Below are 16,834 nucleotides of genomic sequence, written 5' to 3'. Positions count from 1 at the left end.
CGTCCTCGCGCTCTGTGTATTGTTAAAAGGACCTCATAATCACATTTTTCACGGTCAGAGACACACATTTAGTTCTGTAACCCGCTGATCTGAAACACATTATCCCCCCAAAAACCATAAACTGGCAACCAAAGCTCAGAGAGCACCTTCTGGCAAGAAAAGAGACAATTTGAGCAAAAAAGTCTTCTGGCTTGATTTAGACGGTGGCACTGGCACAGTCACCGGAGTCGGTGCCAGTGTGGACTCTCTGGTCGAGGAGGAGGTGCAGCCCAGCATTATAATGCTCCAGCTGCAGTCAACACAATGTAGCCACGCAGATAAACTTGTTTTCAGAGTTGCATTTTGTCCGGCCGCAATGTGCTGCAGCATATAGCTTATATTCAAATCATGGCTAAAATGGCGATTTCTGGTATCATCAAATGGATTCATTCATATTTTTCATATCATGTAAAGTGAATCCCACTGATAGTTTGCCCTCTGCTCCAGTTCTATAGAAACTATGTTGTATCTCTTCTCTCCATTAATAAAGCCACGGCTGCTATGGAGAGAAACTGACGGAGATAAATGGAGAGAGAGAAGAAGGAGGAAAGGGAAAAGAGCAAGAGAGCAGGACACTCGAGGATAGAAGAAGCCTCCATTGTTTCTTATTTTAACACACAGACACACACACACACAGTTTCTATTTTCAATTGCACTGAGGGGACTGGAATAAGAAGAGTCCCCAGAGGACAAATGGGTTAACCTGTCATTTTAAAGCCTTCACACAAACACACCCACACACAGACACACACAGGGTTTGTACAGTTCTGAATGGCCTCATGAAATAATACAATCAGCAGGTTATGTGTAGGAATTTTCTGTCCTTCCTCTCCTGGAATAAATACTGATCATCTATATAACTGGACTTACAACATTAGGAAATAGAACAAAATTTGGTCCAAATCAGAGCTATAAATGATTATGTGCAACAACATTTAGAAGGTGGAAATAGCAGTTTGACACAGTGAGTGTTTAAGATCTTATGTCAAATGAGTTTGATTTCTGAATGAGGAAATGTACTAACATTGGGGCTTAACTGGCTGTGACGGTGTGGTGCCTGTTGGCTTTAATTGCCTCGCTGTTGATTTGAAGCCATTTAAACAGGCTGTGACATGTATAATCCCTGTTGATTTAAATTTAGTTGTAGCCGTCTTTGATCTTTGCCACCTCTTGCTGCAACAACCAAGAAGTCTGACAGGAAGTACGGCCTCGTGTTTGGTCTGCGCCGCAAATTCATTTGCGTTCAGCCCAGGTGATAAGCTTCAATTCTACACAGAAACCAGTGCAACTAGTGTCAATCATCTCTGACAGGGGCGAAGAAGAAAAGTCTATATGAGATTTGCACAGCGGCCACTGTGGCCACGCATAACAATCACAGGATGATGGTGGATAGAACGTGGTGTGAGAGGAGCAAGTGAGGTATAGAGTCACACCAGGTTAGGTAAGGCAGCAGCTCAGACCCGGTTCTAGATTGCTTTCTTCAGGACTGTATGCCGAATTATGAAATGTTTTCATCCAAATCCAAATGAGCACTAATTTTAGGGTTTGAGGACATTTGAGCCTTAGACATGACCTCAGCAGAGGTTGCAAGGTGATCCACCCCAAGAATATGTTTTGATAAACAGGCCCAATTTTGTGCTCTTTTATGCACTATGGCAGTGATACTCAACTTAGGGCCCACAGGCCAAATCTGGCCCCCAACAGGGTGCCAGGTGGTCCCCCAACCCACTTTCTAATTCACAATGAAGATAAAGTGATTCAGACTGGGAATTCTTCTTGTATATATAAGGTGCCAGAGTGCATGAACCAGAATCAAAATAGAGCTTATATGTTTTTGTACAAAGCACTTATTACACTCCAATTCTACTCAACTATTTTTCTATTATATTACACTGACTTTTTCTTTTTGGTTGGGTAAGTTTAAACAGATTTTGATACTAAATTTATTATTCATTATTATTTGTATTTATTTTTGTTTATTTATTGTATTTTGTTTGTTTATTTATGTTCTGGCTTTGATTACACATCACTGACAATTTGTTTTTTTTACCATATATTTTACACAGAGTTTTTATTTCTAGATTTATTTTTAATTTGTATTTATTTATATTTATATTTTTTTTGTTCATTGTATGAAGTTATTTTTTTCAGATGCTGTTATCACATTACCTTTTGCTCTTGTCACATGCACTATACTAGTTGTTTTTTTTCCTTAATAAACTGACTTCATGTAATGTTCAGAAAAGGCATTGTTTGTGTGACTGTTGAAGGGTTAAATATGACATCCTTGCAACGTTTTACGAATTTCTTGCTAATTCTTTGGGTCATTTTATTGTTAAGATGCCCAGAGCCTTCTCTCCATGTTTTTGAAAGAAATCAAGCAAATTTCCACAGGTTTCAAAGGGTTAACAGAGACTTAAGACAGAATTGCAAAACAATCTCAGTTCAGGTCAGTTCAGATATATGATGCTATGAATTTGACAAGCAGCTCAGAGACAAAATTATGGATGATAAACCATGTGGCCCTGACAGCAAACGTTCTGCAGCCCTTCACTCCCACCATCACCTCAGCAGGTGATCGCACTGATGAAACACCTGTTAAACACACCGTTCCTGACATGACAGACACATGAGCAAGGTTAAGCTAAAATATGAGCTCAAATACACTGGGACATGTTCAAAAGACCATCCAGGAGCTTTCAGCAGGTTTCAGCCCCCAACAATTTACCAAACATTTCACAAAGCATGACGGAACTTTCTGATGAGTTTCCTACCTCACAGGCAGCCGGTAGCGTTCAAATCCTCTCGCACTCAAAACTTGCTTGAGATAGTTAATCCATAAAAGTGAAAGTTTTGTGTTGAATTCGGTTCAATTCACCCATTTTTGCATGACAACGCAGCTGCTAGCAAGCACTGAACGAAAACCTCTTCCTCTTGGTGCATTCAGGGGCACTCTGACATCTGACTTTTGACGGTTCTTCGTCTTCTTCTTCTACATCCTCTTCGTCTTCAACTGTGTCCAAATGTCCAGACTTCACCACACTTGTGGACTCGCGGACTTTGCGGGCGTGTTCGTGGGATGTCCACAAGTCCTGAGGGCTGTCCAAACTAACAATTAGTAAACTCCACAAGGACCCTCAAGCAGACTTTCTGCAGACTCCGACAGGGTCTGCTTGAGGTGCAGACATCAACAGACTTTAGTGATATAATTACCCACAATTCCTTGCAATTCGGACGTCAAGTTGTAGTCTCTTGAATTACAGGCCAAAAATAAATATTGTGCATTTGTGAAACAATCTAATTCATTTTATCAAAAGTTTCTTCAATCATGTACATCAACAATAATATTTAGCCACATCTTGATACAGAAATATGTAGAAAGATAAGTTATAGAGGCAATAAAAATGCATTGTATTATTTTAGTCATAATTGATGGTAGCAGATATAACAGCTGTGCAATACATGCCAAACTGGCTAAAACATGGCTGAGAGAAAACAAAAGAAGGTCTTCCAATGTAAGTTATACTCATTTTCTCAGCAACAAACATGGAGCCTGTTCATCAGTGGCTTTATAGCTTTGCATCTGACATCATAGACTTTTTTGGAAGGTATGACTGAAGTCCGCGAGAGCTCAGTCATAGGGTGGAAATTTGGACACAACCTTCTTCTTCTTCTTCTTCTTCTTCTTCTTCTTCTTCTTCTTCTTTTTTAACAGTTGGCAAACAGCAAAACTGAGCCTTTTTCTTGACATTTATTGCAGGTAAACTGGTGCAATACCACCAACAGCTGGTGTAAAATGTGTGAATATAAACTTCTAAAAAACAAATCTACAATTCTGAACCTTTCTTCAAATTTTGTTTTAATTGGTAGTTTAACTAAATGTCTGTTAGGTTCAAAATTACATCACTGTACTACGATGTATAATATCTACAGTAAGGTTTTACATGTGTTGTGGTCTCTTTGCATATCATAAACATCACATCCTCCTGTGATGTGCTTTTCATGGGCGGATTATGAGAAAATAAACCCCCTGGGCATATGCAAGGGGCCCTACCACCTCTCCTACACGGGAGCATGACATACTGGTAGTTTTTCACATCTTAGTAGTCATTATGTATATTTTATCGCCCTTAAGCATATTTTTGTGGTCATTTTGTGTCATTTTGTTTGGGTCTCTTTGAGGCAATTTTTGTCATATTGCTGTATATTTGTGTCTCTTTGAGGCAATACTTTTTGGGTCACTCTGTTGCTTTTTAGTCATTTTGTGTCTCCTTGTGGTTGTTTTGTGTCTGTTCGTGGTCATTTTGTCCATTTTTGCAGGTATTTTGCCTCTTGTCTTTTTCTTTATATGCCTTTTTGTTTCTCTTTGGGGTCGTTTCAAGTTTCTTCCTTGTCAATTGATGTTAATTCAAGTGACATTCCACAGGTGAATGCCGGGGGACACTTTACACTTTTGGCCCCTGAAAAAAACCAGAACACATGGAGGGCTCCACCTGCTGCACTGCGTTCATGGACCCGAAAAAAATATCAGAAATTAGAGCAAGATACAAGGCATACACGGGCATTTAAAAGATGTCACACACTCTTTCATTCTATGGGGAATACTGTGTAAACCCAAACTAAATGTTTATGATCTGCAATCTTTCTGAAAATGCTGGATACACATTACATATTTATTTCCATGTGACTTTGTTTTTCAACTGTTCTACTACAATCTTGGCATTTGTTTGTTATCTATGTCAAAGCAGTCTTGACTATAACTAAAGTCTATTGCACTCTTTTAAAAATAGGTTTGCAGTAAAGTCAGCAGTACATGCAGTATTTCTCATGCTGGTAAAATGTGAAAAGTACAAGAAAGCTCTGCAGTGTGCTGATGTGTGTTATCTGTAACACACACACACACACACACACACCATGAGCTGAATACCAGCCAAACCACTTCTTTTAAAAATGTTGTGGGTAACAAAGTAGAATCAGCAGATAAACGTGTCGAATCAGTTTTGCAGGACGCTGATCTTTGCCATATTATGGCTGCTGTTTTAGCAGGCTGGGGCTGCACTGTTGCTGCTGTGTACACTATTGCTCTATTTGATCAGAATCCATAGGGATTGGCCTGTCAGACCATGTTAAGTCAACTAAGGATAGGCCACGCACACTGGTAGATGTGCTGAAGGGTGAACTGGAGAGTCACAGTGAGGAGGAGGAAGAGGATGGGGGGCAAGAAGATAAGAGCAGGAAAGGGACAAGAAACAGATATAAAGGGATACAAGTGGAGCAGATGCTTCTAGATTATTATTCTACTTCTTATACAATATGTTTTTTTATGTTATTCAGTTTGCATTTAGGTCCTTAGCAATGTTTGGAATACATAACGGAAAATGTAATATTTATTTTGCTCAAATAGTACTGCAGAAAACTGTCAAAGTAAAAGACTTTTTAAAAGAAATTCCAACATTTATGTGACTTAACGTCTATGAAAACAAGAAGGTATATATTTAAGACTTTCTGGGTTGTGGGCTCATTTTCCGCAGTTGAATTAGATTGAGTTGTCAGGTAATTTGATTCAGTATAATACTATGCAAATCAACAGCATCACAAACTTCTAAAATGACTTGAATCAATCACTTTTCTGAAATAGTGTGAGCTGCTGTATTGGATTGTATAGGGAAGGGAAACGGGTCTCTATTAAACTGCCAACAGAGTATAAGTCTGGCTGGATGCAACAAGTCATTATGCCTAAATGGCAAAATGGCTTTGTCGGCAATGGCTTCCAAAATGTCACATTTGATTGTTTTGTTGAACTGATGCCCTTGCTGGTAGGACAAAAACTCACCACAGTGCTTTTTGTCAAGTCTAGCAGCTAAAATATTTAATGTGAGAAAGGGGTCTATGGTTAAGAAGCCAAGACTGACCATTTTTAAGAAAAAGGATTACAAATGTGGATCTTTGGTGTTGAAGTTATAGATTGAGGAAATGTGGGTTTGAACAAGAATTTTCAACAGAAGAGCCTAGTAATGCCAGCAGCTGAATGAGGTGCAAAATGAAAATTTAAGGGATCACTAGAGTTATAGAAATTCACCCTGAGGGGAGCATGAATGTACCAAATTTAATGGCAATCCATCCAAAGGTTATTAACCCATTCAAAACCACATGCCAACCTCACAGTGGCATTAAAAGAAAAGTCTAACAATCCCCAAAGTCAGGGAGATTCATTCCCTGGACCAATTTTGGTCCAAATCATAAACTGTATTTAAAAAATGGACATAGCCAATATGACATCACCCATTGGTTTTTGGACTCCTGTTTTGAAGCGTCACGTTTGACATTTTGCCATCTTGTTGTTTTTTTTTGGAGCCAGAAGTGACCGTATTTGGACAATAGGGTGGAGCTGTGGAGAGGAGATCTGACTGACACTATTGACAGACAGCCTGTCACTCAAAGCAGCCCTGCCAAAAACCATAGGTAGCTTTAAGCCTCAATAAAATGTTAACACATGAGTTATATAAAAATGTAACCCCTTTACAGGCATACTTTATATGTTGAAATGATCTATGTAGAGAAAAAAAATGTAAAGTTGAGCATTTTAATATCTCTCTATGTGGATTGCCTCTGTTTTGGTGTCGGCCTCAAGTGGCCATTAGAGGAACTGCAGTTTTTGGCACTTCCATATTGGCTTCATTCAGGTTGCCACTTGGTGCAAAACCGTCTACCATGTTGAAAAAATTAACTGGATGAAGGAAAGTGAAACGTTGCCATCCATAAAGCCCTACCGACATGGCTGGAAATGACTGGTGACCTTGTTCTGTCTCGAAAGGGCAATCATTATTTATACAACTGCAAAGCCATTTTAGGAAAGCATACTGAGATATTATTATTATAATCATGGGGTTTTGTAAGCTGTTTGATCAAATCATCAATACTGCTGTCTCACATATGCATACACAGTATACACTTGTTTATTGGTGAAAAAGTGATTTTCTTTACCGATGTACTATAGTTGAAGAAGGACATATCCTGAGACATGTCTTATTATATTATTGCACTGTGTATTTGTGTGTGTGTGTGTGTGTGTGTGTGTGTGTGTGTGTGTATGTGCATGCTCTGTTGAGTCCAGATTAGCTGAGCTGTGATGTGTTCCTTAGAGGCACAGGACTGGCCCTGCCCCCATCACTTCTGATGTGTGTTTCTGTTTGACGGGGGCAGAATTTCCTCCCTGAACGCCCCACCACCACCACCACCATCCACACCAACCCACAAACACACACACAGTCAACAAACATTGCATCAATTATTATAATTGATAAATTAGTGTGTTGTGTGTTTAACCCCAGGAGACCCTTTTTTCTGAGATTATAAATTCATGAAGTGATGTAAATGCACACTCACACACACCTTTTTTTTCTGAATGAAGACAATCATATCTTCCCAGTTCTTTGGAGAGCATTTAACGCATGGAGTTTCTTGGATTCCCCTCCTTTTCTTTGCCTGGGTTGTAAAATCGTGTCATTTAAATACCGTAAAATAAGCTGCTTGCTGAGGTTTTGTGCTTTCAGGGTTTAGCTATAAATTCTTTCACACAAAATATGTTAAGCTTATACAGCACAGTGACAACTGAATCTCCATTGTACAGGGCATGCACAAGTCTCTTGCTTGTTTTTGCCGAGGATTTTCGGTGCAGGATATATTTTTCGTTTGTTTAACTTTAAGCAGCCAGCAGGAGATAAAATACTTTGGTATTGCTCCGTTGCCAAGGTTTCTTCCACTTTTTCCACCCAGGACACCGAAGAAAAATGTAGTCTCACTCTGGGATCCAGTCTCATTAAAGCATATTGCCTCCTTTGTCAAGTGACGACACGCCAGGAGGAGGCCTGCGACCACAATGTCTTACACAAGGACAGTTAATAGCTGCAATCCAGACGCTGTGACCGGCGAGATGAGTAATGCTGCGAGGGACACTGGTGTCTACATTCTGGGAAGAGAAACACTAAACTTTGTAGCTGTAGACCACTAAATGACACTCTCTGGAAGTCTGTGTTAATACCAGAGCCTGAAGGGTAGAAAGTGTTGTTGTCCTGTTGGAGGTTGAAAGCAAATCACATCTGTACCTACATCATGGGGAGAGCTTTTTTACATTTGTGTTGAGGTTAATTAATATGAGTCAGAGCTTGCACGCACAAACATGCGCTTGAGGTCGTCGTGTGGAGTGCACCAACCTTCAACTGGATGATCTTTGTTCAAACCCTCATGTCAGCAGGCATCCACCCTGCTGACTATGAGCAAGACACTGAATCACTGAATCCTTATCAGCTGCAGGGCTCCTATCTGAGTCTGACCTCCACAGAGATGAGAGCTGACCTACAGGCACCATAACAATACCGCAACAAACATTGGAGTTATGGTATTATTAATAGAAGTGGAAACAATGAAACCTTAGTCTGCATGTTTTGCAGTTTGGCCAGAAATAGCAACTGGCTTACATCTCCATGAATCCCCTTTGGAAAAGTAAAGTGTAATGTAAGGTACTTTTCACATTTGAGTTTTCTAAATCCCAAACTCACACTTCATGTTTTAAACACCCTTTCCACACAGCCAAAAAATTCTGTGCTCAGAATTTTAAGTGTGACTGAGTGGTCATGATGTCACACCGGATATGATCACAGAATCAGTATTGCCTGTTAACAATACAAATAAATTTTTATCCAGCAAAAAATGTCTGCATCTTAAAAAAATACTGCTTTGTGCAACTTTACTTTGAACAGACTATATCCTGCTGTAAAACACCTAATGACAAACTGTTGTGGTAATCAAAAATTCAGAAATAGTAAATAGCCTTGCCGCCACTCCCAGTAAGTCTAAATAAAGTAAGCCTTCAGTTTTTGCAGATATTCACTGTGCAATTAACCAACAGGCTGAATGTATTTCTGCTTCATGCCAAAATGCCATTGAGCAAGTTCTTTCATATGACATAAAAATAAAGAGTCTTTGATCACTTCAGCATGCGTGACATTAAATTATCCTCGAGCTGCACAGAAGTGTAAGGATCCCTACATTGTATGGCATCACTTTGATCAAAATTGCTCTTTGAAATTTCGGAATGCACAAGTCATAATAGTATCACACATGCCAGGCAGAATACGACTGATCAGAGGTTTCTATGTAAAACAGAAGACGTATAATCAGAGCCTAAGAGAGCCACAGATCTCCAAAGAAACTCGCACTAAAGAAGCAGAAACAGCTGGTTTCCACTGGCAACCACATATTCTAGGTTTTACAATTAAAAGATGGCAACAGAATCATTGAGTAAATGTAGAAAACCTGAATGCACTAACCTGTATGAAAGGTACAATGTAAATGTAAAAGTTTGAAATTTTTGTCAAGATCATATGACATGATCTTCTTCTGCACATACAGTTTACCAAACTGACATAGAATAAGAGTTTTCCATTTTGTCCAAGTTATTAAAAAAAGTTACTTTGAACATCTATAATTTCACTTAATCTGCTGAGGAAGATCATGTGGTATGACCTAAAGCCCCAGAACAGCTACTAAAGGTCAAGCTCCCAAGATTGGTAAAAAAAAAATTAGTAAGTGAATAAATAAATCAATCTGTTAAACATTATTCACATTAAAACAGAAATGTTGTGGAACTGGACATGTTAACAGTACTAGTATTTTGGGGTGTCTGGTGGCTCAGTGGGTAAAATGGGTGCCCCATGTACAGAGGCTGTGTCCTGGCCCCAGCAGCTCCAGGTTTAATTCCAGCCTCGGCCCTGCTGCATGTCTTCCCCTCTCTCTATTCCCCTTTCACACTGACACTGTCCTATTAATTAAAGGCATTAAAAATGTTTTCAACTAGCTGATACTTTAACAGCATAATCAAATTCCTGAAATTCAGCTCTGGCCTTTGGTTTTGGTGCCACCCAAAGACTTTCAATTGTCCCATCTGATTGCCTCTTTTAAAATTTTGGGGTGCCACTGGAGGGAAATACTTCCTCGCTGCTGTTGAGGAAACAGTTTGTATTTGACTCTAAAGTTCTCATTCGACAGTTTTTCACAGATTTCCAGTAAGAGACCATAAAGTAGACCACAGCAAGAATAATTGGTGCGAACAGGCTGAATCTACAATATTTCACATCTACAGTAATGCAGCTTCAATAGCATCCTCCCTCTCTCTGCCTCTTTCTCTCTCTGGTTCATCCTGCTGTCCTCTCAGCCGGTCTTCCCTTCTCATATATTTCCAGCGCCTCTCCGCGCCTTGTCATCCCCTCCACAATTTATAGATCTCTCTCCTCTCTCTTCTCTCTTGCCCTCATGTCTCTAAATCTATCCTCCCCTCTTTATTCACGACACTTCTCCTCTCCTCCTCCAGCCCCCCCCCGACTTTGCTTCCTTCATCCGTGCTTTCGTCTTTCTTCCTCTTTTTTTTGTCTTTCGGGTCATCCGTCCTCTTAACTCTAATTGCCTTACTTTATCAAAGACAAGCAATCATTTTTAAAAAATCAATAAAAATCTATTATTCAGCATCACAACAGCGAGCTCTTTTCTACATGCGGCTTTTGTAGATGATCACATGAGCAGGGGGGATTAAAAACATTTGAATAAACTTGTGCAACTTTTTTTTTAATTTGGCTCACTTCATTTCAGTGGCTTAGCAGGGATTCAGTAAATCACAGGAGCACTGGGTGACAAACTGAATTAGTTTTTTTTTTCCTATTTTACCACAGAGCAATTATAATAGAGAAAACAGCAGTAACTGCCTCTGCACTTAGCCCCTCCTTTCTCCTCTTTTCTCTCTTCATCCTTTATATCCTCTCCGTCATCTGTCTATCTCCTCCTCTCTTCCTGCTGTGAGTTCTCCTCTTATTTCCAAACTTTCTTTGTTTTCTTCTCAGACAACTTGTCCTGGCATTGTCCTCTCTGATGGTGGAAAAGTGCATTTGGTCAAGTGGCCCACCGTTCTGAAAGAGTAACTGAACAGCACCTGGAAAAACTTGTTTTTGCTGACCTCTAGTGGTTTAACCTCTCACCTAGCTGCCCTGATGTTCAGGTGTACTCCAGGACCTGGTGACATCACGGCTGGGTGTGGTTACAGGTGCCGAGGTCCACAACATGCTTCACTTGGGTATTTAACTGGGATTCTGAAAGCAACCCAGCTGCCAGAATTAACGCTGACAGTATACATTTCTGAAAACCATGAATATGTTACTTTTGTACATTTCATATGTAGTGTATATGCTGAAACTTGAAGTTTCTTTGTGGCTATTTTTTCAATTTTATGTTGTCACAATGCTGTGGTTAATGTCTGGTTAGGTTTAGGCACAAAAACGTGGTAGGGTTGGGGAAACTTTTGGCTGTAAATCTTGTTTTGGCTTAAAATACACAGTTTGTTCACCACAAACACGGCTGGAGATGTTCAGATGTGTTTTTAAATACTGGGCTTATTTGCAAACACAAACACCCCCTGTAATTTGAAAAAAACCCCAAACCTTTTTTGTCATAATAAACATGGCTGGAGTGTCTAAATGTGTGACAAATGAGCACCAGTGTTTGAAGCAATAAACACTACTGGAAATATCCAAATGTGTTGTTAAAAAAAAATTGTTTTTCATGCAACAAATACATCTGTAAACGTCCCACCATGTTGTTAAAAATTGCTCATTTTCTTCGCCACAAACATTTCTGAAATGTCCCAATGTGTCATTAAGAAATGCCTATTTTTTGTAACAACAAAAACAGCTAGAGATGGTCCAAGGTCTAGTTAAACCCAATTCAGTAGCCACAAAATCAGGTGAAAATCACCCAATATCTTGTTAAAAAATTATGTGGTTTTGTTGCCACAAACACGGCTGGAAATGGTACTGGTGTGGAACAGGTCTGCTGCTTGTCAGCTGTCTTTTTAGATGTCACGCCATCCTTCATCCCATCCTTAAACACTCAGCTCATGTACATATAACGTAAAATATTTCACTTTAGAAACCTTGATATGTATAAAATGTAAAAATGTAACATCTCTATGGTTTGCAGAAATGTACTGTGCAACATTTTTATTCTGCGACTGGATGAAATGGAATATTTTTACATGAATGTACAGGTGCTTTAACATAGATAAAGGATACATCTACCTTCTCTTGCCTCTTCTTTTCCTCTGTCTCCTCTCTCAACCCTGCATGCTGCTGTAAACTCCCCCTCCTCTCCATCCTGGTAATAGATGGCCAGTGTTGGTCAGTTTGACGGACTCATTCTGCTGCCAGTCCATCTACCTACTGGTCAGATCTATACGACAGCAGCTTCACACTATAAATCAACACACACACACACACACACACACACACACTGGTCTCCCTCCATTCTGACGATTGATGCGCACCTTGTTGCTAAATGGTCGAGATAATTAAACCCCATGCATCCCTCCCCTGTGTGTGTAGCTGTGTGTGTGTGTGTGTTGATGCCCTGTTGTTTCACTGTTGCACACACATACACAATCAGATGACACACATGCACTCTGTTTTCCTCTCTGTTCTCACACACACCATTACACTACAAACACACACTTTCTGTCCTTGCATTCCTCCACACAATCTCTCTTTCTCTACACACACTCAGAGAGAGAGGGAGGGAGAGAGAGAAAGCACCTGCTGGGCTGTAAAGCACTCAGACAAACGGCGTCTGTGTTTGGGAAGACTTGAACAAATGGGAAAATTATACAGTGGAAGCAAAACGGGAGCCTTTCACCCAAAGGTGCATCACCCCGACTGGCTGAAGGGAATTCTTCAGCATATTTCTACTGCTTTCCTTTTATTCAAGTATGTGACTAAGGTTGTGGACATGCAAACGTGTGACTTTGTACACTGTATGTTTTAAATATGGGGTTAGAGTTTAATCTAAGCAGATCCATTTATGTGATTATGTAAAGGCATGCTGGGCTGGCCTGCAGGCACAGGGGACCCTGGAGCAGAACCTCTGTTTGAAGGGACTGTTAATATTTCTTGGTGGAAAGTCAATTAATAAAAAACAACTGCAAAGATGCAAAAAGACCAAAAAGAGACAATAAATGTTTGTCTCTCTCAGTCTAGGTGTCTTGTTCCTACATGTAAGAGGGGTGAGGGTTAACCCTGAAACCTGAGCAAACTGGTTTGATTTCATTCAAAAACATGTAAACAAAAAATGAAAATGGCCAAAAGAAATTAGTAAAAGGTCCAAGAAAATTACCTGAAAATTAGTATAAATAAATAAAAAATTGAAAAAAGCAAATAAATGAATAAAATAAACAAATAACCTGGAAAGGGGCTTAAAATTGAAAATAATTTTTGGAACAGATAATAATAACTGTAGCGCCCCCCTCATGTTTTAATCTACTAATTTCTTGCAATTTGTGGAGCCTTTCTTACTAAGTTGCTCATTGCCTTTTCCCTCATGTCTTTGGCAGAAATCACACCAATTTGCTCATTATTTAAAAGCGCAGTACAATAACAGTGAAGTGTAAAGATAAAAAAAGAATGATCACAAGACAAATGAGGACACATTTAAACTCAACAAAGCGATATTTTCTGATTTTTTAAAAACTGACATTGGGTGCGTTTATCCTGCTCTACACCTCTGTTTTATCGCTGCTGCGCTCCCCTTAAGGGACTGTCTTTCACCCATGATGCCCAGCTTTTAGCGCACTCATGTTACTTCATACTCACGCACATGCAGTTTGATAAATGAATAATGAGCAGCCTATTGGCCTTACGGCGAGTTCAACGGCCAATATAGTCAAATCAAAGTGTGAAGGTGTGAAGGACCCGAAATCTACAAATGTTCCGAACCAAGCTGCATTTTTTCTCGGCTTCTCGCTAATTCACAGACCAACAACACATTCTCACGTGCCAGTGGACCACACACACACACACACTCTCTCTCTCTCTCTCTCTTTTTCTCTCACTCACTCGTGCGTAAAAACGCTCCCCTCTCTCTGCCACTCGGTCTCTCACCTCTCACATACACCCACGGACCAGGCGCGCGCACACACAGTCGAGCGAATAACTCTTCCCTTCTCCACAATGAAAAGGCGCACACACACACACACACACACACACACACACACACACACACACACACACGCACACTACACAAACAGCCCATGATAAAAAAAAAAAAAACTTATGCGCAAAAACCATGATATTATTCTCTTACCTCGTGTGTTTTTGGAGTTAACTAATCCTAAAATCGAAGCGGCGCCGGTGACACAATCTTGACCAGACGAAAGCGTTAACATTTGCTGAAATAATCCCACCTCTGGCTCTCTGCTCGCGCGTCTTCCTCAGACAAATTCTCGGCTCTCCAAACTGACAGGATGGAAGATAGATTGATGAAATGATGGAGATTGTCTCTCCTTTGTGCCAAAATAAAAAGGAATGTGCACCCTAAAACAGTTTAGTCTTGCTGGCTGCAAAAAGACTAAAATCCCTCTCCTCTTCTATCCCTTCTTCTCCAAGATGTTTGAAGTCTGCTCCAATTAACCGCAGTTACGCATCCTCTCCTTCTCTCTCTCCTCTTTACCCCTCCGCCCTCTGTGTCTCTCCTTTCTTTCTTTCGGGATGTAAGACAGAGACAAGTAGGTAGACCTCTGTGTTCTGTCTGTCTCTGTCTCTGTCCGGGCAATGGTGTGGAAGAGTCGCTCTACTTTGTGCAGCCAAAAATAACTTCCAATCTCCAAACTGGAATCCCGCGAAGCGCTGGCACTGTAATAATCCTTATTAAATTCTTATAATGATTTCACCGCGAAACTTTTGTTGCATTTATGAGTATACACTCCTATTTTATAGTACTTTATGGTACTTTGTATCTTTGTGGTACCCTGCAATACTCCCACGGGAGCTTCAATGTAACGGTATGTGAGTAAATATTTTATTTTCAGTGAAATCTTTAACATTCCTAAAGGGACATTTACATATGCATACGCTTTATTTTGAGTTTTATTGAAGGATACTGCCTGTGTTTCGACAGTTCAATTAGGCAAAATGGGCAGAAAAGTCAACTTTAATGATGTGAAAATCGACCAGTATAGTCCCACTTTGCAGACTGGGGTTGTCAATGTATTGATCAATCAATTAATCAATCCAGAGGTGCTGTTGGAGAAGCGTCATCTCATGCCAAAAGAGAGTCGCTGCAGTGCAGGGTTCCCTTATCCTCTTAAATCCCCCACAAGTCAAAGTTTGCCGGGTCCGAAGGCCAATCAACCAACCAATCAGCTCGATCGATAACAGCAATCAGTCCATATCCAAACAAAAATCGATGATATAAAATAAAAGACGTCAAGTCTGTGCTCCTTTTCTGCGCCGTTTCTCTAATCCATCCGACAAGACATTTTTGGAAATGAGAAACCACGCGTGTTCTCCATCTCTCTCCTATGTTTTCCCCTCCTTTTTACTGTCCTTTTTTTTGTTTTTACTTTTCTCTCTCCACAGAAATACCCCCCAAATGCATACGATCCCGAGCTGCACTTCTTTGCCAAATGACACAAAAAAGTCCACTTGAATTGACTTTTAGAAATCCCTCTTGCAGCGCCGGAGCAGCGGCAGAAGGAATAGCGCGAACCCTTGAGCTGCTTCTTTTTGGATTCTCCTCCGAACCGAGTGGGAGAGAGAGAGAGAGAGAGCGAGAGAGAGAGAGAGGAGAGAGAGAGAGAGAGGAGGGTAAGAGAGGAGGAGGAAGAGAGTTGGACCTGGATCTCCTCGCTTTCAGCAACACAGAGCGACGGAGAGAGGAGAAGATAAGTGGAGTCCGCTCCTGTAATTAAAGCAGAAAAGAGAAAAGAGAAACCCCACTTTTGGCGCGGAGGACGAAATAACTAAAGATCAGATGCGCCCCTTCCTTTTCGAAATAAACCTTTCCTCATTCGTTTCCTTCAGATACTTCGCCACCTGCCCAAGGAGGGACAGATAAGAAACATACAATCTACCATTTCTTGCGGAGGCTTTTATCCAAAGTGCCTGAAGAGAGTCCACAAGGGAGCGCAGAGCAGCCAGAGAGAGAGAGAGGGAGAGGAAAAGAGAGAGAGGGGGGCGCCCGCGGTGGGCAACAAAAATTAAAGAAATATCCTTCTTCCGTACGTGTTGATATTCAAACCCACACGTATTTCCAGATGCCAGATAGTTTCCTGTCCCAGATAAAGAAGGAATGATTGTGTTGTTGAAGATAAGAGTCCAACAGAAATGAACGGGACAGGCTGCTTCACTCAGCAGCTCCCATGCGAAGGGCGCTGTTCCTTCAGCACCATGAGGCACGCACGCACGCACGCACGCACACACACACACACACACACACACACACACACACACACACACAAACAGATATGTTTTTTATTATCTTCTTCCTACATTCAAATTTGATTTTGAAGTTTTATTTTGACATTTGTAAGCGCACGCGCGCGTGTGTGTATGTGTGTGTATGTGTGAGAGAGAGGGGGCAAACAGAGGTTTTAGGTATTTTTCTTGTTTTTGTTCTCTCGTATCGTTTACATCGCGGATTTTTATTGTCAAGAGAAAATGAAAAGTTGTAGAGAGGTTAAGAGAGAGAATGGAGGTTAAAGAAAAAAAAGAGAGGAGATGGGTAACAGAGAGAGTGGAGGCTGTGAGAGAAAGAGAAGTAGAGAGAGAGAAAGAGAGAGAGAGAAAGTAAAAATGTGCAAGTGTTGCTGTTGGGGTTTTGGGAGTTTCAGGATTTTGAAAAGTGCCGCTTTGTTGCCCCCTTTTGGCGGTGGAGAAAAATTATCTGGGGGATGGAGGAGAAGAGGGAAGAAGGGGGCTGAAAG

The 16,834-nt window shown here is 40.6% G+C and overlaps 1 protein-coding gene across 3 annotated transcripts in view; it reads right to left on the bottom strand.

Annotated features, from left to right (window-relative positions):
* Positions 1–16,196, bottom strand: part of il1rapl2 (interleukin 1 receptor accessory protein-like 2) — a 487,999-nt gene extending 471,803 nt beyond the window's left edge. Inside the window, exon 1 of one of the 3 annotated variants that reach the window (XM_088081369.1) lies at positions 14,215–16,196. The gene's annotated coding sequence lies outside the window, so the exon portion shown is untranslated. Of the gene's footprint in view, positions 1–2,813; positions 3,194–14,214 lie in introns of those variants that run through there. The other 2 variants (XM_088081371.1, XM_088081370.1) reach the window with 2 other exon arrangements.
* Positions 16,197–16,834: the final 638 nt, after the last annotated feature.

The sequence above is a fragment of the Plectropomus leopardus genome, chromosome 8 (genome assembly GCF_026936395.1).
Source record: "Plectropomus leopardus strain MGB_pleo_1.0 chromosome 8, ASM2693639v1, whole genome shotgun sequence".
Classification (NCBI taxonomy): Eukaryota; Metazoa; Chordata; class Actinopteri; order Perciformes; family Serranidae; genus Plectropomus; species Plectropomus leopardus.
The sequence above is the reverse complement of the archived record's forward strand: the minus strand, read 5'-3'. Positions and strand labels throughout refer to the sequence as shown.